Raw genomic sequence first — 10,085 nt, forward strand, 5'->3', positions numbered from 1 at the left:
CTCGTGGTAGATCTACTCTTGTAACCCACATCATCAATATTAATCAAGCAGGACGTAGGGTTTTACCTCCATCAAGAGGGCCCGAACCTGGGTAAAAACATCGTGTCCCTCGTCTCCTATTACCATTGATCCTAAGACGCACTGCTTGGGACCCCTACCCGAGATCCACTGGTTTTGACACCGACATTGGTGCTTTCATTGAGAGTTTCGCTGTGTCATCGGGAAAGGATCAATGGCTCGACTGTAGGTCAACTGCGGCGTCGGCTTCTTCGTCACCAGCTCGACTGGTCACCTCGGCTTGACCGAGGACTGCGCCCTACCTCCGATCGTCATGTTCGGATGAAGTCCTTCATCAACACCAACTCTGATCTCTATCAAGATCATGGAGGAGTCATCCATGGAGCTCGGGGGCTCAACGTCAACATTGCCCTCAGGCGACCGTGCTGTTTTTCTGGACAACAAATTTGTATCCGCCGCCACCGCCTCCTCGAGTGTCACCTAAACGATTTCTTCGGTGGAATTATGCGGAATTAAGTCTATAACAACCCTGCGAAAATTTCGTCGTGTTCCGATGAAGGAATCTCCGGCAATCTCCGATATACCGAAGCCCTATTGAAACTGGACGAGAATCCAGACGAGTTTAGGGCATGGTATCCAGCGTCTAGCTCGGATGTACTTTGGAGGATCCAACCGTTGATTTGCTGCGGAATTCCCTTATCTACCACCTGCCAAAAATTCAGCTCGATCCGACCGTCCAACCTACGGGAAACTTCCGATTAGTGCATCACTTTTTGGATCAGTTTTTTGCGCGAAAACGAATCCGACCCGAGTTCGTCTTTTTTATGAACGGGATTTCGGACATCCTTTTTGAAGGAAGTTTTGTATGGGGTATTGTGTTTTTTTCCCGAACACATCCCACTAACTTAAGATCTTTTGAACATGATCTTCAACATCGTGCTGGTGTCAAACCAGTCCGGCAATATTGCTCCACGGCTGCTGACCTGCGCTAGACACGTCATCACTTTGTTGAGCCAAGCTCAACTTCTTCGGATCATCATCTTGGGAAGCCGAACAAGAGTCCGGCATCGCGAAGGATAAATCATCACCAACATCGCCGCCCCACGGATTACACGGAGCGGGCATACCGGCATCGCCGCATGGTCGCTTCATCAAGTCGGCATCGACCACGTCACGACCTGCATCGGCAGGGCCACACTATTGCTTCTTCAAGCTGGTGTCCATCACGCCGACCTACTTCGACATCTCGGCTGGACCGGGGGCTTTGCCATCTCTTCATCAACCTACTCCGGACACTTCGGCGTCACTAGCCGACCAGGCATGGGTGCGCGGATCGAGTCCCAATTTTGCGAATCACCTTGCTTCGCATTGCTATAACAAATAAACCAGGTGCTATTAATCCTAGTATTTCTTTTTGCTTGTTTGGGTTAAATTTTTCCCAAGGAATTATTACTCTGGTTAGTCCAGCATATGTAACAGGTCTATCAAATGGTGGCCGCATTATCGACGGTCGCATGATGGTTCGGTCAGTTTCCGTACACAGTTCGGTGAACGCCGCATCCGGAACTCGGACCGACCTGTGAATCCAGGCTTTGCCACACCTTTATTGCATTACGCCGATGACCTGCATCGACATCGACTTCGGCGCTAGACCATATTTCTTTTACTACTCACTTTGCATAAATTATTTATTATGCAACATTTTTTTAATTCCTATTATTACTATTATCCCCGGTCTGCACTATTTTTTGTGCACAGGAAAATGATCCAGCTGGACTATATCCTCGGCTGGACGGGGGGCTTCATCAACACTTCATTACCCCATTCCGGGGACTTCGGCATCACTCTGCATCCTGCATTGACCGTGCTATGTCACCACTTCGGAGTGCCGAGCTCCTTGCTCCGCCACCTCGGGACCGGCTTGGGGGATGGAACCTTGTCCCGCATCAAGCTCGGACCGCGTTGTCAATACCAAACACATTAACCAACTAAGTTGCCTTCATGCTCAAAGTTTTATATTTCTAACTTGTGTTCGATTCGACCAAGAATTATACTTTTTTGTAAAAAAGTTGCTTGTAAAAATTTTTCTTGTCGAAACTTTGTTCGCACACACTTGATGTGCTACCCGCGCTCATTATACCTGGGGGCTTCTTTAACAGAAGCTTATTAATACGGGCTTTATGCCCAACACATGTGTCACACTTCTGCATGTACCTTTTATTCACCTTTATATGCATCTATATGACTTCAGTTTTGGCCAAGCTGGGTTGCCTGGCTCCTGTGCTTACCCCTACGTTCCCGATTGTTCGGCTAGGTGGTAAAGGGAGCACCTCTGCGATTGTTACTGCCGGGTTAGCCGGATGTGTACCTCAGACTGGGTGAAGCCGAAAGCTAGCGTTCTTAAGGGAATACTCGGTCGGTGAACTAAAAGATGATTTCTTACCTATTTATTTACCTGCCCCCAGATGTTTTTCTGCTCTTTTCGCAGTCCAGACATGCACTTTAGGGCATGCCTCCCAGGGAAAGGAACCCCTAAGGGAACTATTCTCCCTGGAAGATGTTTCTTACTAACCATGTAATATAACATAACTAGTTGGGCACTTGTCTGATAAAGCACTAATGACCCCTACGCCTGGTCTCCACGCATGCCCCAGTTTTTATAACCGCGAGGGTATTCGGACACACTCCAGACTATTGGGTCCAGAGGTTGAAGCGAAAAGGTCCGCTACGACAAACGATCTACAATCCGGCTAGAAGGCATTCTAAATGTCACCTTACATTTTATAGTCAACTTTTACCCAAGTCGCTTGGGGGCTCTTATGTTTATTTGAGCCGTTTCATACTAAGTGTTTTTCTTCTTAGTCGTTGCAAAGTTAAAGCACGACAGAAGCACTTTTTTTTCTAAAGTCCAATTTTCGGATTGGCACCGAACACTTGATCTTGTTCGGGCGTCATGTTTTTACTGACATTTTTTGGTTTTCCAAGCTTTTGGCACTTTTAACTATTTGTGTGTTTTTAGCACAAGTCTCGCAGTGCAACGCCGGACACCTTTAGAGATTCGGCAAAAACATTCTCGGATATTGCTATATATGCATCAGCTTCGAATTGTGTCTTCAGTCAATAGTTGGGTTGCCCGACTCCCGCGCTTGCCTCCTACGTTCCGCTTTGTTCGGCTAGGTGTGCAAAGGGAGAACCACTGCGATTGTGCTTCCAGCTCGCATGGTCAAGCACCTCAGTGGAGAAAGCCGAAAACTGACTGTCGCAATAGGTGTAAACTGGTCAGCGATCCGATGACTATATTAAATGACGGGCCATTCATAACATTGGTCGAAGTGTTTCTGGCTTGACCTCGACTGTCGCCGAACACTACCGGGGCTATTAACTGGCCTCCCAAACTAAATCCTCGATCTTTTACTCTTACATTGGAGCTGAGGTTTCATGATCATGCTTAGCATGACAACCCAAAGAAAGGAACCAATAGCGGGACTATTTTCTTTGGAAGACATTTCTTAAACAGTAATATAACATATCTCTCCCGTACCTTTGTTTATAAAACCGTATGGCCAGATTGCCTTGTTTGTTGTAAATCTTTGCCCTCATAAAGGCTTTATAAAGTAGGACAAACACTCCTCGGCTATTGGCCGAGGAGGTGGAAGCCGATGGTTGGTCAACAACGTTTTGTACAATGCGGATCTGAGCATTAATGACATAAAGTACTTGGATACATAGAGTCATTACACATAATTTGTGATTTTACTATGGATATCGATCCTTAATTCGGCCTCCCGTGCCCGCATTAAGGCTCGGGGGCTACTGGGCTTCGGGCTTATTATTTACAAATATTAAAGGGGCACATTGATCCCCTGATCTAGTGTTGCCACCCGACCGTGTCTCGGGGCTACTGCATTGCTTGTTATATGCAGAAAATCTTAAGTGCAATACAGTTTCCGAGGAGATTTTGATCCTCAGGTTGATCGGCCGCACCCAACCTAAGTCTCGAGGACTGAGCACGCCACTTTTTGTGTCCCGAAGTATTCTGCCGAGCTAGGACTTGATCCTCAGACCGATTTTTGCAAATCAACCTGAGTCTCAGCGCCTACGGGGATCAACGGTCTTATGTCATCCTTTAGGTGCATCTCGGGTTTTAGACCGATACATACCTTGAGGGCTACTGGCTATATATCTCGTCAGAGAATAAATTACATCAATAAAAAACATTGACCAAAAATCAGCCCATGACTGAGGTGCTTAACCACCTCGGAAGCAGTTCGACATATAGCTCGGATGCAAGTGGCTGGCTCCTTAGAGGGCATTTCCGGCATTAAGCTCGGTTAAACTCCTTCAAACTTCTTTGAACCAAGGTGATTTATGACACCTCGGATAAAGTCCGGCGTTGGAGCTCGGATACATAGTCCGGCGTTGGAGCTCGGATACAGTCCGCCGTTGGAGCTCGGATACATAGTCCGGCATTAGAGCTGGGAAGCAGTCCGGCATTGGTGCTCGGCTGCAAAAGATACCTCGAATGCAGTCTGGCGTAGGAGCTCGGACGCAAGAGGACGTTGCCACCCAGGAACAACTTCAAACCCGAGGCATGGCATAAAAATAACAAGGCATTGATAAAGGCCGTAAACTTAAAGGGGCTCCTCGGATACCCAACACGTAAACTCGTCGAATGCATTTCGGCGATCCTCAAGATAGAAGATGAGAAGATTTGTTGAACCAGTTTTCAAGACCGGCAACCGAAGATGAAGAACAATCCGGAAGAATCGAGGAGCATCCCTAACTTGAAGACCGGTTCAGGGGGCTACTAACGGTGTCCTGGACTAGGGGGTACTCAACGCGTCGTCTCCCAATCAGTTGGATTGCGCCGAGGACCCCCATGGCCGTATACTCATGGGCCAGTCCGGACAGCTGCCGCATACAAGGAAGAATCAACAAGACTTGGCGATCAAGACAAGGACTCCTCCCCCACTGGCGTATTTGGCTAGGGCTCTTGTTATCCTAGGCCTCTAGTGCATTATATAAACCGGGCCAGGCTAGTCGATAGAGATATACAACAACAATCATACCATAGGCTAGCTTCTAGGGTTTAGCCTCCTTGATCTCGTGGTAGATCTACTCTTGTAACCCATATCATCAATATTAATCAAGCAGGACGTAGGGTTTTACCTCCATCAAGAGGGCCCGAACCTAGGTAAAAGCATCGTGTCCCTCGTCTCCTGTTACCATTGATCCTAAGACGCACTGCTTGGGACCCCCTACCCGAGATCCGCCGGTTTTGACACCGACAATGTTCGAGCAGTTGCACCAGCTCGGTAAGTTGGTCACCCGTTGAACCAGGCATTTCCTCCGCAGGGCGACCTGTGAGCACACCTAAAGACACATTTCTGTCAATCAAATTCCTCGCCGAATTCTTCTTTTCAAAGGAATTTGCTCAAGCACTTACTATAAATGCCGCGACGAAGCCGCTGATTCTCCTTCACGGAGCCAGACAGCTGGGCCCGAACACCTTTCAGCTCTTCTCCTAGTTGGGTGTGGGCATCTTGGAGCTTGTTTCTCTCCTGCCGCACCTTCATAAGCACCCTCTCGCCGGCCTTTAGCTGACGCAGTAGCTGTTGCTTGTCCGGATCTAGTCCGGCGCCCTCTGCAATATTATTGTCAGATTTACGCACACGCCGCACTTTGATAACTACTTATCTTTTCGAAGTACGTATTACCAGCGGGGGTCTCTGTGGCTCCCCTTGTGGTGGCTCGTGCAGCCTCAAGTTGGGCCTTGCACTCTTGGAGTTCCAGGGACAGGTGGGTATTCTTCTCCGTAAGATCCTGCATAATAAATGATCCTTAAATCAGTTATTTTAACTATTTTAAGTCTCGGGGGCTACTAGCATATATAACTATTAAAATTACTTACCCGTATGTCCTTCACATACTGCTCCATGGCTCTGGTTAAACCATCTTGAGCAGCACGGAGGTGCGCGTTTCCCGCATCAAAGGCATTCAACGCCTCCGGGGAGAAACACGCGTCACGAAGAATTGTCCGGCGATGCCTGAGATTCATGGCGCTCTCCACCTCAGACCGGGTGGCGGACAGCCTGTCAGCATCCTCCGTCGGAGGAGCATCCGGCTCTTGCCTTGTGTTCGCCTCCAGTTCCGGACCACGCGATGGAGCATGGCTGGCGGAGGCTTGATTGGCAACCTCTCCGGAGACTGTCCGGCGAGCGCACTTTCTCCTGGAAAAAGTTATGAGCATTAATATACCCCCTAGGGATCATTCCCTTAAAAACAACGGTGCGTCTTACCGTTGCAGCGACGTTTCGATTCGCGTCGCACTCCTCTTCCGCCTGCTGGGCCGAACTGACACTTGCTGGTCAGCCGCCGCAGGTTCGGCTTCCCGCCCTAAAGGCACCTCCTGCGATGCACCATCAGTATAGGATGGTCAGAGTTGAGCACGGATCAAATGATGGTGTCAAGACCTCGGTTGTAGTCACCTGGGAGGACGAAAACAAACCGGCGTAGTCAGCCATAATGGCGACTAGGGCATTATCCATGCTAAGTTGGTGGAACACCCCGTCAATCAGCTCCACCTTTATGTCCGGATCCTCTTCGGAGGTTGGATCAAGGGATCGTTCCGGATCCTCTGGCTGTGGAGTTAGGCTTTGTATGCCCTCCACGTCCCGGCGCAGCTCCGACGTCGAAATCACAAAGTAAGATACTTGACTTTGGAAGTATGGATTGGGTAGATAAACGTCCGCTTACCCAGCTCCGAGTGTTATTCATGGAGAATCCGTTCAATGGATTCGTGTGGAGAAAGTCCTCCTCCTCCCCCTTGTACAAGCCGGATAGGATCTTTGTCAGATCGGCTGCCGAGCCCGGCCCTTTGCGGCCATGACGGGTGGCGTCGTCTTCCCCGTTGAAATCCCACATAGGGTGGCCCCTATATTGGAGTGGTTGCACCCCTCGCATAATGCACGTGGCCATGATTCCAAAAATGGTCAATCCGGAGTGGGCCAGTAACCTAATCCGGCCCATCAGATAATGGACGCTCCCATCATCCTCCCGTTGAGGGCTCCGCGGGCGCCAACTTAGGCGTTTCTTCAAGGGAGCATTGCTGAACTCCGGGAGGCCGATCTGAACTGGATCCGGCAGAGGGGTTTCCTCCATGTAGAACCATTCCGAAGGCCAGTCTTCGGACGCCTTCTTCGGGGTGCCGGATAGATATCCGGTCCCGGCGATGCGCCATATTTCGGCTCCGCCCACTTGATATATCGACCCCTCATAAGAACGGGGTACAAGGCAAAACAATCTCGTCCACAGCGCAAAATGGGGCTCGATGCCCAGGAACAGCTCGCAAAGAGCTACAAAGCCCGCGATGTGCAAAATGGAGGCAGGTGTGAGGTGGTGAAGTTGGAGTCCGTAGAACTCCAGGAGCCGCCGGAGAAAAGGATGTATGGGAAATCCGAGTCCCCTTATTAGATAAGGGACGAAGCATACCCGCTCTCCTTGGGAAGGGTTGGGGACGCTCTCCGCCTGCTTTCCACCCTTGAAGGTGGCTAGTCCGGCTCGAACCGGAACCATGAAAGCTGGGGGAAGATATCCCTCGGTTTGGAGCACCACTAGCTCGCTGTGTGGAACTGAGCATCTCCCCCAATCTCCTGGCTTAGGGCTGGGAGCGCGAGAGGAGGAGCCGCGTTGACTATCAATGATAAAATGGATTTTTGTCAGAGGCGCTTCGATGAGAACTTGCGGATGGAGGATGGTGTGAGCTGGATCTAGATCCTCGCCTCTCTTATAGGCGGCTCGTTCGCACGGCTAGGGAGTAAAATGTAAAAATACCCTAGCTTTTCGCATTCATACGACACGTGGAAGAAGGCCATTATTGGGCGTTGAAGCCAAGGATCGCAACATTTATAAGGAAGCCGGACACTATTCGACAGGACAATGAAGTTTTAAGGAGAACCCGCCTTGCAACGCCGAAGACAATATACGCGCCGGACTCGTCCTCGCTGAAGCCCGGTTCGGGGGCTACTGAGGGAGTCCCGGACTAGGGGGTGTCCAGATAGCCGAACTATCATGGTCGGCCGGACTCCAAGATTATGAAGATACAAGATTGAAGACTTCGTCTCGTGTCCGGATGGGACTTTCCTTGGCGTGGAAGGCAAGCTTGGCGATACGGATATGTAGATCTCCTACCATTGTAACCGACTTTGTGTAACCCTAGCCCTCTCCGGTGTCTATATAAACCGGATGGCTTTAGTCCATAGGACGAACAACAATCATACCATGGGCTAGCTTCTAGGGTTTAGCCTCCTTGATCTCGTGGTAGATCTACTCTTGTAACACACATCATCAATATTAATCAAGCAGGACGTAGGGTTTTACCTCCATCAAGAGGGCCCGAACCTGGGTAAAACATCGTGTCCCTTGTCTCCTGTTACCATCCGCCTAGACGCACAGGTCGGGACCCCCTACCCGAGATCCGCCGGTTTAACACCGACACATTTAGTATGGAATGTTGAATAATAATTTTATTGATTTGTTACAGTAGAAAATGATAAGGTTTTGCATTGGTTTAAACTAACCTATCTCACGAGTTCTTGTTGAGTTTGTTCTGGATAAAGCTTTTGATAAAAAGAGAAACCATGATATGAGAGGAATTAAGGAGACACAAAAGTTCAAGCTTGGGGATGCCCAAGGCACCCCAAGATAATATTTCAAGAAGTCTCAGCATCTAAGCTTGGGGATGCCCCGTTAGGCATCCCACCTTTCTTCTTCAACAACTATCGGTTAGTATCGGTTGAGCCTAAGTTTTTGCTTCTTCACATGAGTTGTGCTATCCTTGCAATTTCATTTTATTTTGTTTTTCTAGCTGTTTGATTAGAGTACCAAGATCTGAAATTCTTTAATGAGAGAGAGTCTTCACATAGTTACATAATTATTTAGCTACTCATTGATCTTCACTTATATCTCTTTGGAGTAGTTTGTCATTTGCTCTAGTGCATCACTTATATCTTTTAGAGCACGATGGTGGTCATATTTTTTAGAAATTGCTAGTCTCTCATGATTCACTTATATCTTTTCGAGAGACTTTTAGAACAGCATGGTATTTTCTATGGTTACAAAGTTGCTCCTAGAATTATAAGCATCCAAGTTGGGTATAATAAAAACTATCATAGAAAGTGAATTGGATGCTATGATCAATTTGATGCTTGATAATTGTTTTGAGATATGGAGGTAGTGATATTAAAGTCATGCTAGTTGGGTGATTTTGAATTTAAAGAATGCTTGTGTTGAAGTTTGTGATTCCCATAGCATGCACGTATGGTGAACCGCTTTGTGATGAAGTTGGAGCACAATTTTATTTATTGATTGTCTTCCTTATGAGTGGCGGTCGGGGACGAGCGAAGGTCTTTTCCTACCAATCTATCCCCCTGGGAGCATGCGCATAGTGCTTTGGTTTTTGATGACTTCTAAATTTTTGCAACAAGTATATGAGTTCTTTTGATTAATGTTGAGTCCATGGATTATACGCACTCTTTCACCCTTCCACCATTGCTAGCCTCTATTGTACCGCGCAACTTTCGCCGATACCATACACCCACCATTTACCTTCCTCAAAACAGCCACCATACCTACCTATTATGGCATTTCCATAGCCATTCCAAGATATATTGCCATGCAACTTTCCACCATTCCGTTCATATGACACGCATTAATTTTGTCATATTGCTCTTTGCATGATCATGTAGTTGACATCGTATTTGTGGCAAGGCCACCTTCATAATTTTCATACATGTCGCTCTTGATTCATTGCATATCCCGGTACACCGCCGGAGGCATTCATATAGAGTCATATCTTGTTCTAGCTTTGAGTTGTAATTCTTGAGTTGTAAATCCATAAAAGTGTGATGATATTCATTATTAGAGCATTGTCCTAGTGAGGAAAGGATGATGAAGACTACGATTCCCCCACAAGTCGGGATGAGACTTCGGACTTTACAAAAAGATAAAAAAGGAAAAAAAGAGAAAGGCCAAGAGAAGGCCAAAGAAAATAAAAAAAGAAAAAAAAG

The sequence above is a fragment of the Triticum dicoccoides genome, chromosome 4B (assembly GCF_002162155.2).
Source record: "Triticum dicoccoides isolate Atlit2015 ecotype Zavitan chromosome 4B, WEW_v2.0, whole genome shotgun sequence".
NCBI classification, from domain to species: domain Eukaryota; kingdom Viridiplantae; phylum Streptophyta; class Magnoliopsida; order Poales; family Poaceae; genus Triticum; species Triticum dicoccoides.